Raw genomic sequence first — 19,914 nt, 5'->3', positions numbered from 1 at the left:
AAAAACATCTTAATCTTGGTATTCAAAGATATTAGGTACTTACCTCGCGGTCCTTTGAATAAGTGTCACTCTGCTTCACTGTCGCTGACTGAGGTATCAACCACGAATTTCGTAACAAATCCTCTTAGAACCCAATAAAGAAAATTATGAACAACATGTGCGATCTTATCTTCAGAAGCTTCCAACCTCTGCACTAGCTCTACAGTCCACACTATTGGACTGTCAAGCCTCTACCTTCCTTGGTCGTTCGCCAACTTAACTATCCACTCGTATAGTTCAATTGGGAAGGTGCAGATTTTTTTTTTTGTGTATTTCTATGTACAAATATCTATCCAACCACTGTTCCTTCGATAGGCACAACATTATGTTCTCTTGCACCACGAATTCGTGGATCTTCCTATCCAATGACTTCTCAATTTCCTTCTTGGTTGGTTTCCAGTGATGCAACATCACACATCTCTTTATGTAGATCTTGGTCTTGGAAATGGAACCATTTGTGGCTTAGTGGGTCCTGACCTAGGTTCATAGTTAGTTGTGCCAAACAGAACCCTACACCGATGGCCCTTTTGGCATCAACCCGCGTAGCACAGACTAAAGTCTCACTCAAGGCAGTATGGGGGGATGCCGGAACCAAGTTTTTGCATCCATCGATCAGTGTGATGTATTTTTATGCACTATGTATGCATCCACGCAGATCTATAATCCCTTAGGGCTTGGTGCTGTAACTCCCTTCAGACAGCCTATAGACCTTTGGAAAGGTTGATGATCGGCTTTTGCGGACCCTGAACAAATGAATTACCTACTTACGCACACCAGAAATTATCCTTAGATCAGAATCTACACAGATCTACTTAAGTGCTTGATAAACGTAACAGAAGGTATTATGATCTTCGCGTAAATACTTAACATCTATTGCGTTCAGTTAATAAGGCTTATCCAGTAGATTCGTGCATCAATACATCATTACTTCATAAAGACATTATTTCATAATAACATATATCACAAACATAAACAAAAAACATAAATAGATAAAACACATGAATTTATTCAACAATCTTCTTTATTGATCTTCAGTATCGGGTTACAGACTCAAAACTTCCCTGCACACTTAGCTGCAGGGGTTCGTGCACTCAGCTACGAACACTACTCTACACCTCTATGCACTCAGCTGTAGAGCCTGTTCCCCCTCTAAGACTTCCTTTTCTGTGATAACTATTAAGACTCCGTTTCTTCATACCATTGACCTTGACATAGATTTCTAAGACACATCTATTTATAGCCTTTTACATACAATCCCATTGTCCAGGAGCATGGGTGGATCTCAAAACCGACTCAACTTTACATAAACGAGGGTAAAAACCCTTTTTGACTCCTATATACCTATGTTCTCTGCATCCATAATTTGTAAAGACTTTACATCTTTTCATCAAAATTTACAACAAAACTTGGCTTTTTGACCCCAAAATTGACCCAGGGGACCCCATCCCAACACCACATCAGCTACAGGACCCCTGAGAACCATGCCAACACTTCAGGCGGCTTGCCCCTAAGTCCCACTGAAAATTTTGATCACTTATCCTCTGGGCACTCTCATGTTATGGGCATGCCAATGTCCATGGACCTCTAGACGCTCACAAGCCTACATGCTAGTGTCCAGGGACCAGTTTCTCTAGTTCTATGCCAACATCCCCGAGATTTGAGCCACTGTTTGTGGCCCAGAGCCTAGGTCATTGCCCGGAATGGAATGATAACTTAAGAGCATTAAAATAACAAGGAAACAATGAAGCAGAAGCAATTACTTAAACAAGCCCTTAATCAAACCCGTACTAGCCATGACAGACATTTCATCAAACATATTGCAAACATGTAGTCTATAGGTGTAAACAACATATTTAAACATACAGATCTCATACTTAGTTGAGAATTGATAAGAGCCATTGTTCCCTCATGTATTTTGTTGCATTATCATCTATTAGGTCATAGATACGTTCTCCATTCATTTACAAGTGAAAACATACATAGAGTCATACATAGTTGTTGTCATAAAACATACATATAACCAACATAGTAACAACATAAGTACCATAAATATATCAGCCATAAAATCCACGTATAAACCATTACATTTACACATGAAAACCAAGGAAATGAATTTCTGATTAATGAATGTAAAAACCAACCAGAGATGGGACTACCACGTTCCACCCGACCATAGATTTGCCAAGCCAAGTCTCTATTGAGCCAATCACCGTTGTGCCATATTTCAAGCATGAATGTGGGTCTCATAACCAACTGAAAAGAACCAAACAAGCATGGATGCTAGTGGATTTCTCGACCTACACCATGAGGAATTTGAGTGCCTCCTAGTCTCTCAGAATTTACTGTAATCCACAGTCTAATCTAGGGATCACTAGGCCCTACACGGAGATCCACTCTCCAGGCTTTACCATACATCCCATCCCAAGACTACAAATCAAAATAGAGAGAAATCCACCTCTTGGATTTACCGTATATCCCGTCATTCATTGGAAAGGATTCCTAGGCCCACCAAGGCACACAATCCTAGATTTACCACAACCCACAGTCTAGCTCAAGGGTTACTAGGCCAATGTATTTACCGTGATCCATAGTCTGATTTAGGGATAACTAGACCATGTGTTTTTCATTTCGGAGATCCACCCCACTCATCTTCAAATCCATCTAACAATCCAGCTCAACCAAAGTATGAGAACCCATCTCATCAAGGCTATAAGGAAATAAAAAGGTTAGGCTGAAGAACATTGTCACAACTGGAAAAACCGATGCCATGACAGAAAACCACTACATGCAACACCATGCATGCCAAATCTATCAAGGAAAATAGACATGCAAATTGATACCTGCAATGAATCCTGTTGTAGTTGCTTGATCCTGCCTTTCCCTACTTGATCTTTGCTTCCACTTGCCTTCTTTTCCTTTCTTGCTCCAATGCTGAAGTGCTCCAAGAAAAATTTGTGTCCAAGAGTGTGTGAGAGAGAGAGAGAGAGAGAGAGAGAGAGAGAGTAATGAGAGAGATCCAAAACTAAACTTACAAAAGGTTCCTAATTGATCCTCGAAAGCTTTTTTATGAATGAGACCTCTATTTTCTTCAGTTTCCATTATTTTCCTTCAATTTCATCTTCACATGCAACCTGTGACCTTTCACCACATTTTTCTCCTAATTTACATTATTTTCATAAATAAATGTGCCAAAAATGTCATTTTTCCTTCCCAGATCCTTCACCATTTCCTTTGCCAATTTCCTTAGCCATAAAAAACCAAATGAACACCCCCTAGGATGTATTTCCCAACATTCAGCTTGGAATAAGTGTCGCATCAACCATGGTTATTACTATTTTTAACTTTTATTACATGGAATTTTCACCAGGGTTATTACATTTAAATTGGGATAGACACCTCTGACTATGTTATTGTTGCAGTTCTTACCTAGCAGGGCCATCTGGTGGCATATCACAGTGAGAAACTTTCAGATACAGTTCGAAAGTATCCCACTTATGACAAAGAGATGTATTCTACTGTGCATGTCTATAGAAAATGGAAGAATTGCATTTTGGGGAAGGAAATGACCATCCACATAGATCACCGACCCCTGCAATCAATACATACACAAGGGAAGTTGCAGAACGATTTCCATCAGAAATGGTTCACATATATGAAACAATTTCATTTGAACATCAAGTACAAAAGGGTAGACCCAATAATGTTTTAAATTGTCTCATCTAACTACCGGTCATGGCACTGACCACTATGCTCGACTCTTGTGGACATGTGAATTCGGGGTGGCCACATCTTTACAAGAGAGATCCATAATTCAACAACACCTACCATATGCCTCTGGAAGGAAAGAAAGTTCCATATTTTTAGCTCTAGGGCACATTATTATGCCACATGGGATACCTTTGTGTTCCTACAAGCGAGCGTGCCAAGATTATTTGGGAAGCACACTACATTTGGGTCACTAGACACTTCGGGGTAGAGAAAAAAGTGCCAGTGCTATAAAAGTATTTTTATTGGTCGAACCTTTGACAGGATGTTGGGAAGTACATTAGATCTTGCACGACCTGCGCCATTGCCAAACCAAAAAACAAGAAGCAATGCCTATCTCACCTACCTACTCCTAGTTGGCCTTGGGAATCCATCTCCATGGATTACATGTCAGATCTTCCTTCTACTAAGCATGGAAATGACTGTGTGTTTGTGGTCATCAAAAAATTCTCTAAGATGACCATTCTGGCGGCCTACAAGAATAGTATCAAAACAAAAGCCAGTAGTAAGATCTTCTTTGAACGAGTGTGCATACATTTTGGGATCCCATAGTCCATTATCTCACATTGGGACAACAAATTCCTTAGTACATTTTGGTCAAGCCTATGGTCAATGCTTGATACCAAGCTCACTAAGTCCATGACCTTCCACCCCCAAACTGAGGGCCAAATGGAGGATGTCAACGAGATGATCGTGCACATATTGCATGTACAACTCGAAGCGTCCACACACATGGGATGAAATCATCCCTTATGTCCAACACAACTATAATAGAGCTCTCCATAGCTCCACTGGACACAACCCTTTTCAGGTGGGGTTGGGATTCCAGCCACTCTGTGCCATTGATTTGGCCATACCATTTGTAGTTACTCAAGTATATTTGACTAATGTCCAGTTTGAATCTGATTAGGCTAAAAATTTCGTTGAGCGCATTCAACACATATGCTAGTAGGTCCTTGACATATTAGACAAAGCCAATGCTAAGTACAAGCAATATCATGATCAACATTGAGTGCCACACAAGTTCTAGGTGGACAACAAAGTTTGGTTACATTTGCAGAAGGAACACCTCACTAGGCCCTACCGCAAGCTTTGCCCGCTCTGATATGGGTCGTACACCATCACCAAGGTTATAGGGGACAATTCCTTTGAGCTCAACATTCTGTCATTCCTTGGTTTGCACCTAGAATTCAATGTGGACCGGTTGCGACCATACTTTCCTCCATTGTTGGACACATCCGACGTTGTGGAGCAGTTGATCCCAACATACCTCAACCCAAATTGCATTGATAGGGCCACAATTGACAGGATCATGGACACACAAATTAAGAACAATCGCCGGTAGAGGATCCATTTATATCAAGTTATTAAAGCAGACCAACTCACATTTACTATTTTTAGTAGTTTTTCAAGTCATGAAATTCCGGAGCTATTTTGACCCTCTAAACAGTGTTTTTTTAGGTCCATAGCCGACTTGTAGCAAATTATGTAGTACTTAGAGAGATATTTCCAACGAGGTATAGTATGTGCCAAACATAGATCATATGACTAGGTTACGACCTCAGGAAGTTGGTTGCCGAAATAACCCCAATGGGGCCCACAAACTCTTGCCATTTCATCTCCTGGGTTAGGGTTTTGGTTGTTTAGGGCTTTCTTTTATTGTTAAATAATAAAAAGGCCCTTGAGCCTCATTGTAACATAGTCCAGTGGCATGTAGCCACCACATCTCTTCTCCGAGATAAGCTCCTATCCCCTGAGCTAGTTTATTTCCATTCTGTATGTAAGCATATTTTAGTTCTTTGATATGAATGAAATAAAATTTTATTTCTGTTACATCTCTGTATTTATGTGTATATCTGTATTTTATTGCATTCTTGCATAAATTCAAATTAGACATTATTTATTATCAATTTATATAAATATAAATAATTATAAGGTATTCATAAATCTTTATTACTATTCACTATTAATTTTATATAATGTATTAAATGTTGGCAATATATTTTGACACAATACTATGGTAGATATAATTTCAATCAAACACATCTATAAAATACATACTTAACTTTCATCCGTTAAAATGCATGGTTGAAAGAAATATTAAAATCAGAAGAATATTAAATTAAAATATGGAATATAACAGAATAAATGAGTTAAAATTTAAATAAATTTAAACTTTCCAACATTTTTTTAATAAAATAAAATTTTATTATTATATATTATTTTTTTGAAATTTGAAATTTCAAGGATTTTCGTCTTCTTAAACGGGTTAAATCCTACGAGAAATATTTATAAATTAAAATTTACATTATCAAATGAAATTACAATTAAAAAAAAACCCTAAATTTAAAAAATAATAAAAACAAATAATTTAACTTATTTAACTTTTAACTTACTTCATTAAAAATACTTTAATGTTATCCATTAAAATATATACCAAAAAATAGAATAAAAAAAATCACAACATTATAACCTAATATGTAATTCGTTAAACACTAACAATTGCTCTAAAAAGTGTAAAGATAGGATGATAGAATTGTTGAATTGGAAAAGTTATACTTTGGTTTGAAATAATAATTGTTGTATTAGATTTAAGTTGTTTACATTTACATATACTCTTTGGTAGGGACATCATTTGGAAATAATTTACTTAGGTATCATCTTTTATTCATTATTTAATACTAAACCAAAAAACATGGTCCATGGCCCCAAAACAAAAAAACCAAATTAAATATTTTTAATATTCAACTAAAAAAATCTAGCCCATAACCCACTTTTTAAAATCCAAATTAAATACTTTTGGAAGATCTTTGCCACAAATCAAAGAGTGCTTTTTAGTGGAGTTGGGATAGTTGGGATTTGAAAAAACATTTAATTCAATAGAAATACAATTAATATTATAATAATAATTTTTACAATTTAATTAAAATCAATTGTAAAAATAAAGTATCTTATTTTTTTTGCTAAGTATGCTTAATCTATTATATACAAAAAGAGATAACTGTTACATCCTTTGAACACAGAGAGCCATCATGCCTGAGAGTTAGGCCGTTTGAGCATGACTAACTCAGAAACAGAGAGATTGAACATGATATCCCGCGTAGGGGAAACAGAGAGATACAAACAACAGACACTAGACAATAGTCCCACCACAACAGAAACTGGACAATAGACCCGATACAAGAACATAGAGAAAATTTGACAAACAGAGCCAGAGAGAACCTTTCCTCCTTTCCACTGGGCTTCCAAAAAACTGGTGGATAGCTGACACATAGGATTATTCGTCGGGCTGCTCCTCCACTATCCTGCACCATCCCTCTTCCGGTTCCTGCCTGTCTGGCTGAGCGTGGGCAACAGGCACAATGCTGATGGCGCTGGCTGGCTGAGGCGGCCCGTGATGCATATCAGTAGAAGGCTTCGGAGAGCTGGGGTTTATGATTTCCTCAGTGTGAGGCATAGTAGCACTAGGCTCGCCCTCGTCTTGGGCTTCCTCTATGAAGAGAACAGAGACATGAGTTGTAATTCGAGGGCGGGGGAGAGAGTAGTTGAACGAGAAAATAGCTGAGCCAAAGGATGGCGAGTTGGCAGAGTCTGGAGAGTTTGGGTCTAGGAATTGACTTGGGCTCAGAATGCTCTCTGTTCCTAGAGGATGAGGAGCTTGCCCCATGGAGCCAGACCCAGCAGAAGGGCGTGAAGGGTTGCCTTGGCCGGATCCTCTGCGACTAAGCATGCGCTGGCGGGGTCTCGGCATTGCGGGCGAATGAGCACGAACAACAGTAATGAAATCTCCGTCAGTAATGAAATCTCCGTGAGTGCCATGAACACCACAGGGTATGCCACCAACCGCTGAGGGGAGATTACGCACCTTGATCTCTGCCTCAGGCGCTATCCAAAGACAGCTTCCGGCGCCTGACCCTCCCCAAGCCCAGTCTTTCTCAGAACTCCAGATCGTTCCAAACATAATGAAACATGGTGACAAGTTGCTGGAGGTGAGGCTATTAAATACGCAGGTGCCATTCCCTCGATCCTCACCCGCCATTACTATGGCAATCAAATTCGTTGCAGGCCGAAATCCTCCCGAGCAGGCGTAACTAGACCGCGTTTTAATGCCCAGACCGAACAGATGAACTCCCGTAATGTTAATCACCTGCGCATTAATATCCTCCCACCTGATATTCTGTCCGGCGAGCATGCTGGATAGGTGCCAGCCATGCTCCGCCTTCCTCCGTCCCATCGTGGTGAATGCCTTATAGATCACCCGCATCCGGGGAAAATAAAGTATCTTATTACAAACATTTTTCTTTCCAATTGTTATGTAATATAATATAATAGTAAACCATAAAAAAAATTATATTCTGCCATAAAAATGTGTGGGTAAACCATAAAAACGTGTGTAAAGAGGAGTACCCTAATGGCTTGTCCTTCATGTTCTCTTCCACACTCTGACATCATAAGCCATCACTGACTTGGTCATCTTGTAGAAGCTAGCTTGATCCCTCTATAGATCTCGCAGTTTTGGTACTGTACCGATTATCCATGGATACAACTTCTGATTTTTTTGCCTTCATGATGATGATGCTTGCACTCATGATTTACACTATTACTTATCTCCATAGGTCTTAGAATCGAGACCCCACAACATCTTTTTATTTACCTCTTATTCTTGTCCTTAAAGATTTTAATTTTAAATGATTTAAAAATAAAATAAAGTCATGCATGAATATAGCAACAATATCTAGCAATACAAACATAAAATATACCAAGTGGTTATTCATATTGAAATAACTATTTTTGCAACATTAAATATTATAATTGCATTGTTCAATCCTATGAGAATGTTGTTTTATTAAAATTTAATGAAATGGATGATTTTATCAATAATGTCAATGTGTGAGTTTGTTGTGTTGTTGGTACATACAACAACAACCATTGAACATTTAATTAAATGATTGATTTTATCAATAATGCGGATGTGTAAGTTTCATATGTTGTTGGTAGATACAACAACAACCATTTAACTTTCTAAATGTCATACTTATTCATGTGTCTGGTAGCACTTGAGAAAATTTGAGCATTTTCAGTTTGTGGAAAAAACAAAAAAGAATTGTTGAGGATCCCACCATAGATTGAAAATATTAAAAGAAAAATATTATTTATATTTTCAAATTTTAATTTATGATGTAATCATGGTTGTTATCTAAAGTTTTGATATCACTTTGATGACTAGACAAGAAAATCATACAATAATATAATAGATCGAACTGTTACTTTGTAAATCAAATTAAGTAAATTAATTATTGAAAATAAATCATTAAATAAACTCAAAATTATTAATAATTAAGTTAATAGACATTTATATTTTTTAATAGGGCTTTCAAAATTATAAAAAATTATTAAATGGATGGTAGGGATTTAAAATCCATAGAATAATGTAGAATATTATTAGTATGCATAAATAAAAAGTTGAGATTTACCTCTAAAATAGCTATGTTCTTTTTTTTCCTTTCAATTAAATGGATTAATTAAAGAAAATGCCACATTAACAAGTGTTATGGTTTTTTGGGACATATGATCTTGATAAGCCATGGTATTATAACAAATCCTATTTGAAAATATGGTAAAATGGAGGTGGATCTCCATGGTTAAGAATCTTATTACATGTTTTCGTAAATGTATCATAATAATTGTTATCTAAAATTAATTTGTAATTTATACTTTAATAGTTACAAGTTTTTATTTTCTTTAAAATTTAGTAGTTAATTTTTTTGAATTGTTAATTTTGAATATGTAATCTACAAAAACAAATTGAGAATTTTTAGACACTAAGTATATTTATACATTTAAAATGCATTTTAAATAAGAAAAATTCAATATCTTCAGAAAAAATTATGCTATAGAATCTCAATGAAAATAGGAAAAAAAATTCAAAACAATTATACTGCTTTGTTTATAAAAATTGCTTATAAAAGCTTATAGAGAAACATACCTGAGTTGAATCTATTGGAAAGTAAGTATATATTCCAATGTTAATAACTTAATGCTTTTCAATTCCAATGTTAATAAGATATGAATTTAATTGTTTCCAATTCTAGTCGAACCTCGTGATTCTGAATTAGCTTTACAACATCAAAGTTGAATTTGAAATTTGTTCAGAAAAATTAAAACCAAAGAACTTATTGACTTTAAAAAGAAAAATCACAGGATTATAAATGCAAATTAACTTCACTTTATTTCATATGTATACATATTTTGGTCAAAATATAGTGCATAGAAACAAAATCTCCAATGTTATTGATTTTGATCTTAATTAAAATGAAAAAGGTTCTTTCATTAATAGAAACTAAATTTCATGTTTGATTAAACTATGGTTTTAATTTTTAGTGAACTATGGTTTTAATATTAATGCCATTTCCAATCACACAATCTTAAAAACCACTGCTTTTGATTAAACTTTGATGACCCCTACTTTTGATAACTTTAATTATGATCTTGCTAAGCTTAATTAAAGAATTTTCAATACATAAACAAAATTGTGACAAGTTTCATTATTGCATTTTCAATCACAGAAAGGAAATATTAAAAATCCCAACCTTTTGATTAAGTTTTGATTTTTATTAGAATGAGGTCAATTATGGCATTTCCAACCACGAAATCTTAAGCTTAATTATTTAATTTTCAATCATAGAAACGAATTGACCATAAACTACTTCATATGGAGTCATCTTGGTGGTGGCATGATAGTTAGTATTATACCATCATTCAGCTAGAGGTAACCACTGTACCCATAGATGTTTCTTTTCTGAAGTGAAACACCTGAGGTAGGTCTCCAAACATTTGTTGACTACTTCAGTTTGACCATCAGTTTGGGGATGATAGGAAGTACTAAGTTGGAGTTGGGTAACTTGTAGCTTGAAGAGTTTCTGCCAAAATTTACTGGTGAAGATCGGGTCACGATCAGACACAATGGAAGTGGGCATGCCATGCAATTTGAAGATCTGGTCCATGAAAGATTGAGCCACCAAAGCGGGTGTAAAAGGGTGGGGTAGGGCACAAAAATGAGCATACTTAGAAAGTCTGTCCACAACCACCATGATGACTGACTTGTTGCCTGACTTCGGAAGACCAGTAATGAAATCCATAGAAACATCTATCCAGATTGAGGCAGGGATGGGCAATAGTTGTAAAGTGCATGGGGATTTGATTGTTTCTCCTTTGTGGCACTAACACACATCACATTCAACTGCAAAAGTGAGAATGTCCTTTTTCATGCCTATCTAAAAGAATGAACGTCGAGTGCGAGCATAAGTCTTCTGAAAGCCTGAATGGTCTGCAATGGGAGATGAGTGCAACTCTGCCAAAATGCGACTTTTGAGGGTGGATGTTGGTGATATCACTACTTTGTCCTTGTAGCAAAGAATCTCATCCTGCCAAGAGTAGCCTGTTGTGGAATTTGGATCTGCTTGCAATTTATTAATGAGTTGGGAGAGCGAAGGATGTGAAAACCATTCCTTGCAAGCCTCTTCAATCCACTTTGGAATGGGAAGAGAGATTGCTAGCAGGGTGCTTTCCTCCTCAAATTGGCATGATAAAGCATCTGCTACGACATTTTCGTGCCCTTTCTTGTAAATTATCTCATAATCATATCCAAACATTTTGGCTAGCCATTTATTTTGTTGTGGCAAGGATAGCCATTGCTCCAAAAAATATTTAAGGCTTTGATCGTCTGTGCGGATATGGAACCGCTGCCCCAATAAGTATGGTCGCCAAGTATCCACTACATGTAAGATGGCCATCATATCCTTCTCATAGGTAGATTGTCCCAAATTTTTCCCACTTAGTTGTTGGCTAGTGAAGGCCAAGGGTCGACCTTTCTGCATTAAGACAACCCCAATACCCGTACTTGAAGCATCACTTTCAATCACAAAAGATTTGGTGAAGTCGGGTAGTGCCAATACGGGAGTGGAACACATGACATGTTTGAGAGCTATAAATGCCTGTTGCGCTTCATCATTCTAGAGGAATGAATTTTTCTTGAGAAGGTGAGTGAGGGGTCTAGCAATGTGACCATAATTGCGGACAAATTTGTGATAGTAGCCGGTGAGACCCAAAAATCCTCTCAAACTCTTCAAGGTATTTGGTTGGGGCCAATCCTGCATTGCTTGGATCTTTTTGGGATCCATTCTAACACCTTCATGCCCCACAATGTGGCCCAAATACTCAACTTCTTTCATGCCAAAAGAGTACTTGGACAATTTGACAAATAATTTATGCTTCCGGAGCAGTTGCAAGAGCAGGTCTACATGCTGAAGATGTTTTTCCCAGGTGAGGCTGTAGAAGGGGATGTCATCAAAGAAAAAAAGGACAATTTTTCTGAGATATGGTTTAAGCAGGTGATTCATGAGGCTTTGAAAAGTGGATGGGGCATTATAGATACCAAATGGCATTACCAGGAATTCATAATGGCCTTCATGAGTTCGGAAAGTAGTCTTTGGAATGTCTAGTTCTTTCATGCAAAATTGGTGATAGCACGAGCGAAGGTCTAGCTTAGTAAAGAATTGAGCCCCATTTAGTTCATCCAGCAAATCATCAGCAACCAGGATGGGAAATTTATCTTTTACTGTCAGCTTGTTGAGGGCCCTAAAGTCTCGACACATACACCATTCCCCATCTTTCTTGAGAACCATGACAACAAGCAATGAATAAGGGTTAATGCTAGGATGAATGACACTGGTTTCCAAGAGATCCTTGATGATTTTTTCAATTTCATTCTTTTGGGCAAAAGGGTATCTATATGGGCGCACATTTGGTGGTTGTGACCCTGGGACCAAAGTAATTCTATGATCATTTTCCCCTCTCGAGGATGGAAGCTCATGAGGTTTGTCAAAGACCTACAGATGGTTGTTTAAGACCTGTTTCATCTTAGGATGAATATGAAGAGAAGTGGGCTCAAAGGCCTGGATGGCATTAAATTGGGCGATAACTCCATGGTGGCCCTTTTTTAACAACTTTTCCATCCGATGCGAGCTGATGATAAAAGAAGCACCTTCCTGGAGTCCACGGAGGGTATGCATGTGGTCATTCTACTTAAAGCTCATATATAACTCCTGGAAATCCATTGTGATTGGGCTGAGTGTGCGGAGCCATTCAGCCCCCAAGACAATCTCACACCCACCCATGTTGATGGCAAACATGTGGGTCTTTAGGTGGTAATCCCCCATCTGAATTTTGACATTTTCACAACAACTGTCACATTTCATTGTCCCCCCATCAGTAATCTAGACCTGGAAATTAGGGATTGCTCTGACAAAACAATGCACTGCTTTTGAGACTCCTTGATGGATAAAGTTATGCATGCTACCACTATCAACCAAGACTACTAAAGGGTGATGTTTAACAAAACCTCTGATTTTTGAGAGTTTGGGGAGAAGAAATTCTTGCCAATGCATGGAGTGAGATAATTGATTCTTTTGGTGTAGATGGGAGCTCATTGTCCTACTAGTTATCCTCATCTTCCTCCTCTGGTCCCTCAAAGGGTGGGGCTTCCTCAGTAGCATCAATTTGAAAGAATTTGGGTTCCTTGTATTTATGCCCCGAGGAGTATTTGTCATCATAGTAGTAACACAATCCTTTCTTTCTTCTTTCCGCCATTTCTGCTGGTGGCACCTTTCGAACCTCAACTGTTTGGGTAGTGCTTGGAGCTTCGGTGGGGCATCCCTTGGCTATGAAATTTGGACGAGGTGATTGGGCCGCTAACGCGAATTCCACTTCATGAGCCGTCATGCAAGCTGCCAGCCATGTGGCTGGGTGGTGCATCCAGACATGGGCTTGTATGGCGTATTTGAGACCATTGATAAAACATTCCAAGTAGAATTCATGTGCTATACCTCCTGTGTGGAAGGCTAATGCTTCAAAGGCTTTAATATATTCTTGTATTGTGCTTGTTTGTCTAAGCTTAGCAAGACGACCTAAAATGTTAGATTCATGTTAAAAGCGATTAGAAAGGGATTTTCAGAATATCTGCCAAGTCAGTGGCCTTGCATAGCAACGTTGATGCCACTGCCACCATTGCCATCTTTCTTGGTCCAAGTAAAGGCTTCCCACACTAAGCGTAGTCTCATCATCTCTGATGTGATTCAATGTGAAATATTGCTCCATTTGTGATAGCCATATGGCCAGATGAGAGCCATCAAATTTATACATGTCCAGCTTGGGTGGTCGAGGGTGGGACTGTTGGTGGTTTCCATAGAAGTGGAGAGAATGGCTAGATTCATTGTCATGGTTTTCATTAAAAGCATATGCCTCTGATTGTAACCCTGACTTGCCCTTTATGATTGCGTCATTTAAGGAATGGATCTACTTCATTAAGTTCTCCAACTTTTGTTCAAGGGTTTCTATCTTTTCATTGGCCATAGCTTGAGCTCTGGCTTGTACCATGCACAGATCCAATGAACTTGTCATTACTGTGAAAATTTTTTTGGGACCACCCAAAAATTTGAAGCTGACAAGTGAATGGTACCACCTTGCTCAACCTGTCATCCTGATTCTTATGGGCTAAGTCTCCTATAAGCGTCCTGGGAGGGCCTCAGACTCTGAACAAAGTTTTACTCCTCGCTTAAGAATACTGCAGTAGCCAATTCTCAAAAAAGTTAATCCTGACCAATGTCTGCTAGAATCACCCCAAGGTATAGGAGCCACAAGCCTCCCTACACAAATAGTTAGATCTATCTACGAAACCCTCAACTGCAGAGTGTCAGTAGGAATGTGGTAGCGACCAAATCCCCACTGCTAGATCTAAATGGCAGATCTGATTGTTGTAGTTGCGACAGAACCCAACTTGCTAGATTTGATCTGGCAAAGAAGATGATGGGAAATCTATAGAGAGACAAGGGAACTATGGTCTCAAGGAGTGTCAAGTGCTATAGATTGAAATATACATAAGGGTCCAATAGTAGTACTCAACCCAATCTTTCAGGGCGCTAACTAAGGAGGATCAACCATACCCTTAGCCGTACTACCTGACTACCCTATTGTACGCACGAGTAATCTCCTCGAGTGCTATTCTCGATGTACTGTAGCAGCAAGACAGCCGACAGTTTATCTACGGCGAGGTTTCAAATGAGCCTATGGGGCTTCTAATATACCCAGAGGGTATGTGGAAGATAGTCTGTGTGTGGTTCTGTCTAATGCACTACTACTCGAAGGGGTACCCACAGGGGTTACAAGGGAGTCCAACAAGCATGACCACCTCTTGTATTTCTTGTGTTCATGCCTCCCCAAATCCGTAGGTTTATGCGCTCAATGACAGATCTTGTGGTTTAAAGATGCTGGAACACTTCTCTAGCCAAAAAAAGAAGAAGCTAAAAATGGAGATCCCACCGGCCTTGGAAAGTGCTCTGGTACCACTTGTTATGCACTTGACCTGCAAGAAGATACTACAATACCAAATATGTGAAAAAATATAACCCAGAACACAGAACAATGAGAAATAATAGCATGTATTTTATTATTCAGAAAGGAAATCAATGTTCACTTGCCTCTTCAAGGGGGCAACCTCCAATAGAGCAGGGCTCGATTACAAAATAAGACAGGACGCTCCTCAATGGGGAGTCTCTATCTTTTATATAGGATTCATACATGCAATACCATGGGTTAGTACCATGGTTCTTATTAATACCATCTATCTAATACCGTGTCCCATTTGCAACTAACTGTGGTCCCTTCTTTAAATGCGGGTCAACCACTTACAATTATTAATATGCGCTTTATTGACTCTTTAATTAACTATAACTATGACTCAACCCTATTACATAAATAAGGGGGTTAGGGTTGGACCCTAACACAGCCTGTGATGCGTGGGTTTGAAACTCCTACAAACTTGTTTGCATAGCCCCCAAGATTATTTGTTGTTGCTGCTCAAATTGTTGTAGGGCCTCCATGGTGACATCTCGCACCGTGTCACCGATGTCATGCAGATCACCCTCTGTGAGGGTGATTGGGCCCAGTGATGTATTCGTAGCCTTTGATTTCTTCCTCGACCCTCCTTTCTCTTTCTCCCTTGGATGCTTGATGCGGGCAGATGTCACCTGGGGGTCCACGTTGTGCTATTCTGTCAGCTCAACCATCTCCTCCTCTGTCTTAGGTGAAGGTGACCTCGTGCCTTTGTCAGAACCTCGCTCTATTCCACCCATTTGTTTCATTGTCTACTGAACGGTATCATGCTCCTCTTGGGCCTCGTTAGTGACCTCCTTCTTCCTCTTCTCGACCAGCTGCATCATCTTTAGCTTGGCCTCCTCCTTCTTTTTCTGCGTGGTGGACTTGTTCCCTCCCACTGCCAAGTTTGTTGTAGTGTGCCATTCTACCTGCCATCGATAAAGTACTGCATCATTGGTGTCATTTGTTGCCAGATAAGGGAAGTCGTACAATTTTTGTGCAGGGTCCTTTTGCACTCTGATGGCCACATGGTGAAAATCTGCTTTAAAATACGCGTAGTTCTGTAGGTTGTAAAACACCATAGGCGACAACCACAGTTTGTAATTGATGGCCATGCGAATGTTTGTTGGGCATTGGGATCCCCTACAGCAGGTTTTGGGGCTTAAAGCCTGAGTTTTGGTCAATTTTATTGTAAGACTCCACGAAGTACAGACACGGAGCGTGAAAGTCTAGGATGAGTCATAGGGTTGTCCACCCTAAGAATTGTAAAATAATGTAAAGTTGTGTCAGCCTACCCATGGCCGCGGACCATGGGATTGTATAAATAGAGTGAGGCTCTAAGTGTAAAGATAATTTTTTTGGTAAGAAGAGAATAGATAGAATAGCGAAGGAATGGTAAGAGAATAGAGGAAAAGTCGAAGTGTACTGGGTCGTAGTAGTAGGAAGAGGCTCTACAGCTGAGTGTGCAGAGGCTTAGTAGAGTCCATAGCTGAGTGTGCGGACCCCTGCAACTGAGTGCGCAGGGTGGAGTCGGGTCTGTAAGTGGGATTGTACTTAGATTTCAAAGATAATAAAGAGAAGTTTATTCTCTGCATCTGTTCTTGAATCCGTGGTTGAATGTTATGCCTTACTTTTATTTTGTTCATTTATTACGCGCACTTGATGAATACTTGTATGAATGCTTATATGTGAAGTTAATCTTAGTAAGTAGCTAACAGAGACTAATTAATGTAGACTTGGGTGAATAACACGGGTCGCACTAGACTTGCGTGAAGACAGTATCATAGGGCACGGGGTGCCCGCAGGTGCGCGTAGCGCAATAAGTGCGAAGGTTGGACCACATTCCAATCAACTCATATCAGACATCCCCAAGGTGTAGAAACCTAGTTCTAGCACCCTCCCATACTACTTCGGGTGAGACCTCAGTTCGCGCTCCACGGACTGTTACTAAAAGGGCCAGTAGTACTGAGATTTTCTTGGCTAAATCACTTCTGAACCTAGATCAAGCCCCACTAAGCAGATAAATGGTTCCGTTGCTGGGACCATGATCTACATGAGGGATGTCTGGTGCCGTGCCACTGGAACCCAATAATGAAGGAAATTAAAGAGTGGTTGGACAAGAAGATTCACGAGTTCGCGACACAAGAAAACAGGACTTCGCAAGTATCTGAGAAAAAGTGGTTGGATTGCTATGTGTATATGGAAATCCACGAGATTTTATTTGCATCCTTTCCTTCTGAACTATATGAATGGATCATGAGGTTAGACGATAGCCAGGGAAGGTGTATGCTCAACCAACTGATAGTGTGGACTCTGGAATTAGTGCACAAACTGGAAGCCTCAGAAGATAAGATAGCATGAGCTGTGGACCACTAGCTCGACCGAATAATAGGAGGATTTATCACTGAGTTTGTGGTGGACATGACCATCAATTATAGCAAGGAAGAGCGAAGTTTTCTCAAGGGACTGTGAGGTAAATAAATTAAATCTTTGAATACCTAGAATAAGATGTTGCTATGTGAAAAGCGGGTTATGCAAATAAATTAATGTTTGGGACTATGTGGAGCGGAAGAATCTACAGAAGCAGAAGTAGTGAAGAATTAGAAAATAGTCCCTTAATTTCACCCTCACGGGAGAGCAAGGACGAGCTCGCGAAAGTTTCTCCGAGAAGCGCGGTCAGTTTGATAAGGCAGCAGATTCTACGGTTACCACCCACACTGCCACCCACTTCACCTCCTTCACCTCCATCTCCACCCACTCCACCTCCACCACCTCTATGGTTTAGTATGGAAAGCGTGATAAAACTACCAGTATTTAGAGGAGTAGGGAATTAGGATCCGGACCAATTTTGGTTCATGGTAAGAGTATTGTGGGAATCACAAGGTGTCACAGATAACAACATTAAGAGGGCTACAGTGGTGAGCACTCTGTAGGATCGCGCATTAACGTGGTACATCAAGCACTCTAACGACCACCCAAATGTAGGGCTAGCAGAGATCCAGAATGCGTCAAACAGAGAATTTGGTAGGCCAAAATCAGAGACATAGTCAATCATCGGGTTTAAAGAGATCGCAATGCTTCTGGGCGAGACCCCCTGGGATCTGGACCAAAGGCTCAAAAGTACAATCCGCGAGGCCAATATGACGGTAACGGATGCACAACATCACACATTGTTTGTACCATCTCTAACACCACACTTGAGGACAACGCTCTCACAGCAGAAACTTTCTACCCAGGTCGAAGCATTGGAGATGGTGATGAGATTACATGAGACCCCGATACAGGACCCTAGGTTGGGAGTTTATCAAATCCACGTGCAACTACAGAATCTATGTTTGGAAATGCAAAGATTGAAGCAAGATAGGGCACCGCGGCCAGAGGCACACGAGGAAGTATTGTGCATAAAATGCAAAGGCCAAGGCCATGACAAGGATCACTACCCAGTATTCGCAAACTACTTGGTAGGAGGAGGGCCAATGCCATTGACATCAGAGGCGCAGGCAGGGCCAGCCCTGGCACCTTCTTTATGGTGCGTGATCTATCAGATAGGAGGGAAACACATGATGAACAATTGTCATTTGTTTCAGAAATATACACAGACACCCCAACAATTGTTTTGTAATTTCTGCAGGTCAGTAGGCCATGATGAGTGCACTTACCGTAGTTACGAGCTAATGATGGATTGGACCCCAACCTATAGAATGCAAACTGAAACATGAGCCCTCGACCCAGATGCGTGGATGGTGTGTGCTGGATTTCAGGGGTGAGGTCGAGGATGAGGAGGAATGGGACCAGGAAGGGGCCATAGATAGTTAATTTGTTACAATTTCGGAGGACCAGGGCACTATGCCCATGACTGTACCAACCCAACGAGGATATCCTATATGTATTGTACTCAGTTTGATCATGAAACAATAGATTTTCCTACGTTGATCACAAATATGCGTGAAAAAGGGGTATTCTAGCCTGCCCTAAATCAGAATATACAAATGATTAGGTCTAAACCGCGTGAAGAGGACCCGAATGTAAACATGATGCTCAGAAGTGGTGCAATCACAGGAGAGGATAAGGGAAAGCAGCTAGAGGAAAGTACGTGGGTTCACAAGCCTCCTGCAAAGGAACTCGAGTTTGACTTAGAACACACAATAAGAAGAGCTTCGCGGAGGCCTCCACTTTAGGTATTAAGGATCAACCAGAGCCAAGAATGGATCCTTCAATGTTTACTACCTTTTTGGAGACCTACATGAAACTACTGCATGAAAACAAGGCGATTAAAGGACTACAGGAACTGATCACTAGGTGCACGGGGTTAGGGGAACCGCGCGTCGTCTGGAAATTGGGGAAGCATACATTGCGCACTAGAAGAGAAATGAGGTTGACTGCACAGATTGGGGAATATGAAATGGATAAGGTAATCCTAGATCTGGGTTCGGACGTGAATGTATTACCGAAGAAAACATGGGAACGTATGGGCAGGCCCACATTATAGTGGTCCCCTATTCAATTACGAATGGCGAACCAACAAAATATTTTTCCCATGGGAAGGTTGCAAGGGGTAACAGTTGATATTGAAGGTGCGAGCACACAGATGAATTTCGAAGTAATAGAGATTGTCGATGAAAGCAATCCCTATCCCGCGTTGTTAGGAATAGACTGGGCCACCAATATGAACAGAGTCAT

Source organism: Pinus tabuliformis, chromosome 6 (genome assembly GCF_031772625.1).
Source record: "Pinus tabuliformis cultivar Carrire ecotype Pingquan chromosome 6, CPIR1, whole genome shotgun sequence".
NCBI classification, from domain to species: domain Eukaryota; kingdom Viridiplantae; phylum Streptophyta; class Pinopsida; order Pinales; family Pinaceae; genus Pinus; species Pinus tabuliformis.
Note: the sequence above shows the minus strand (reverse complement) of the source record.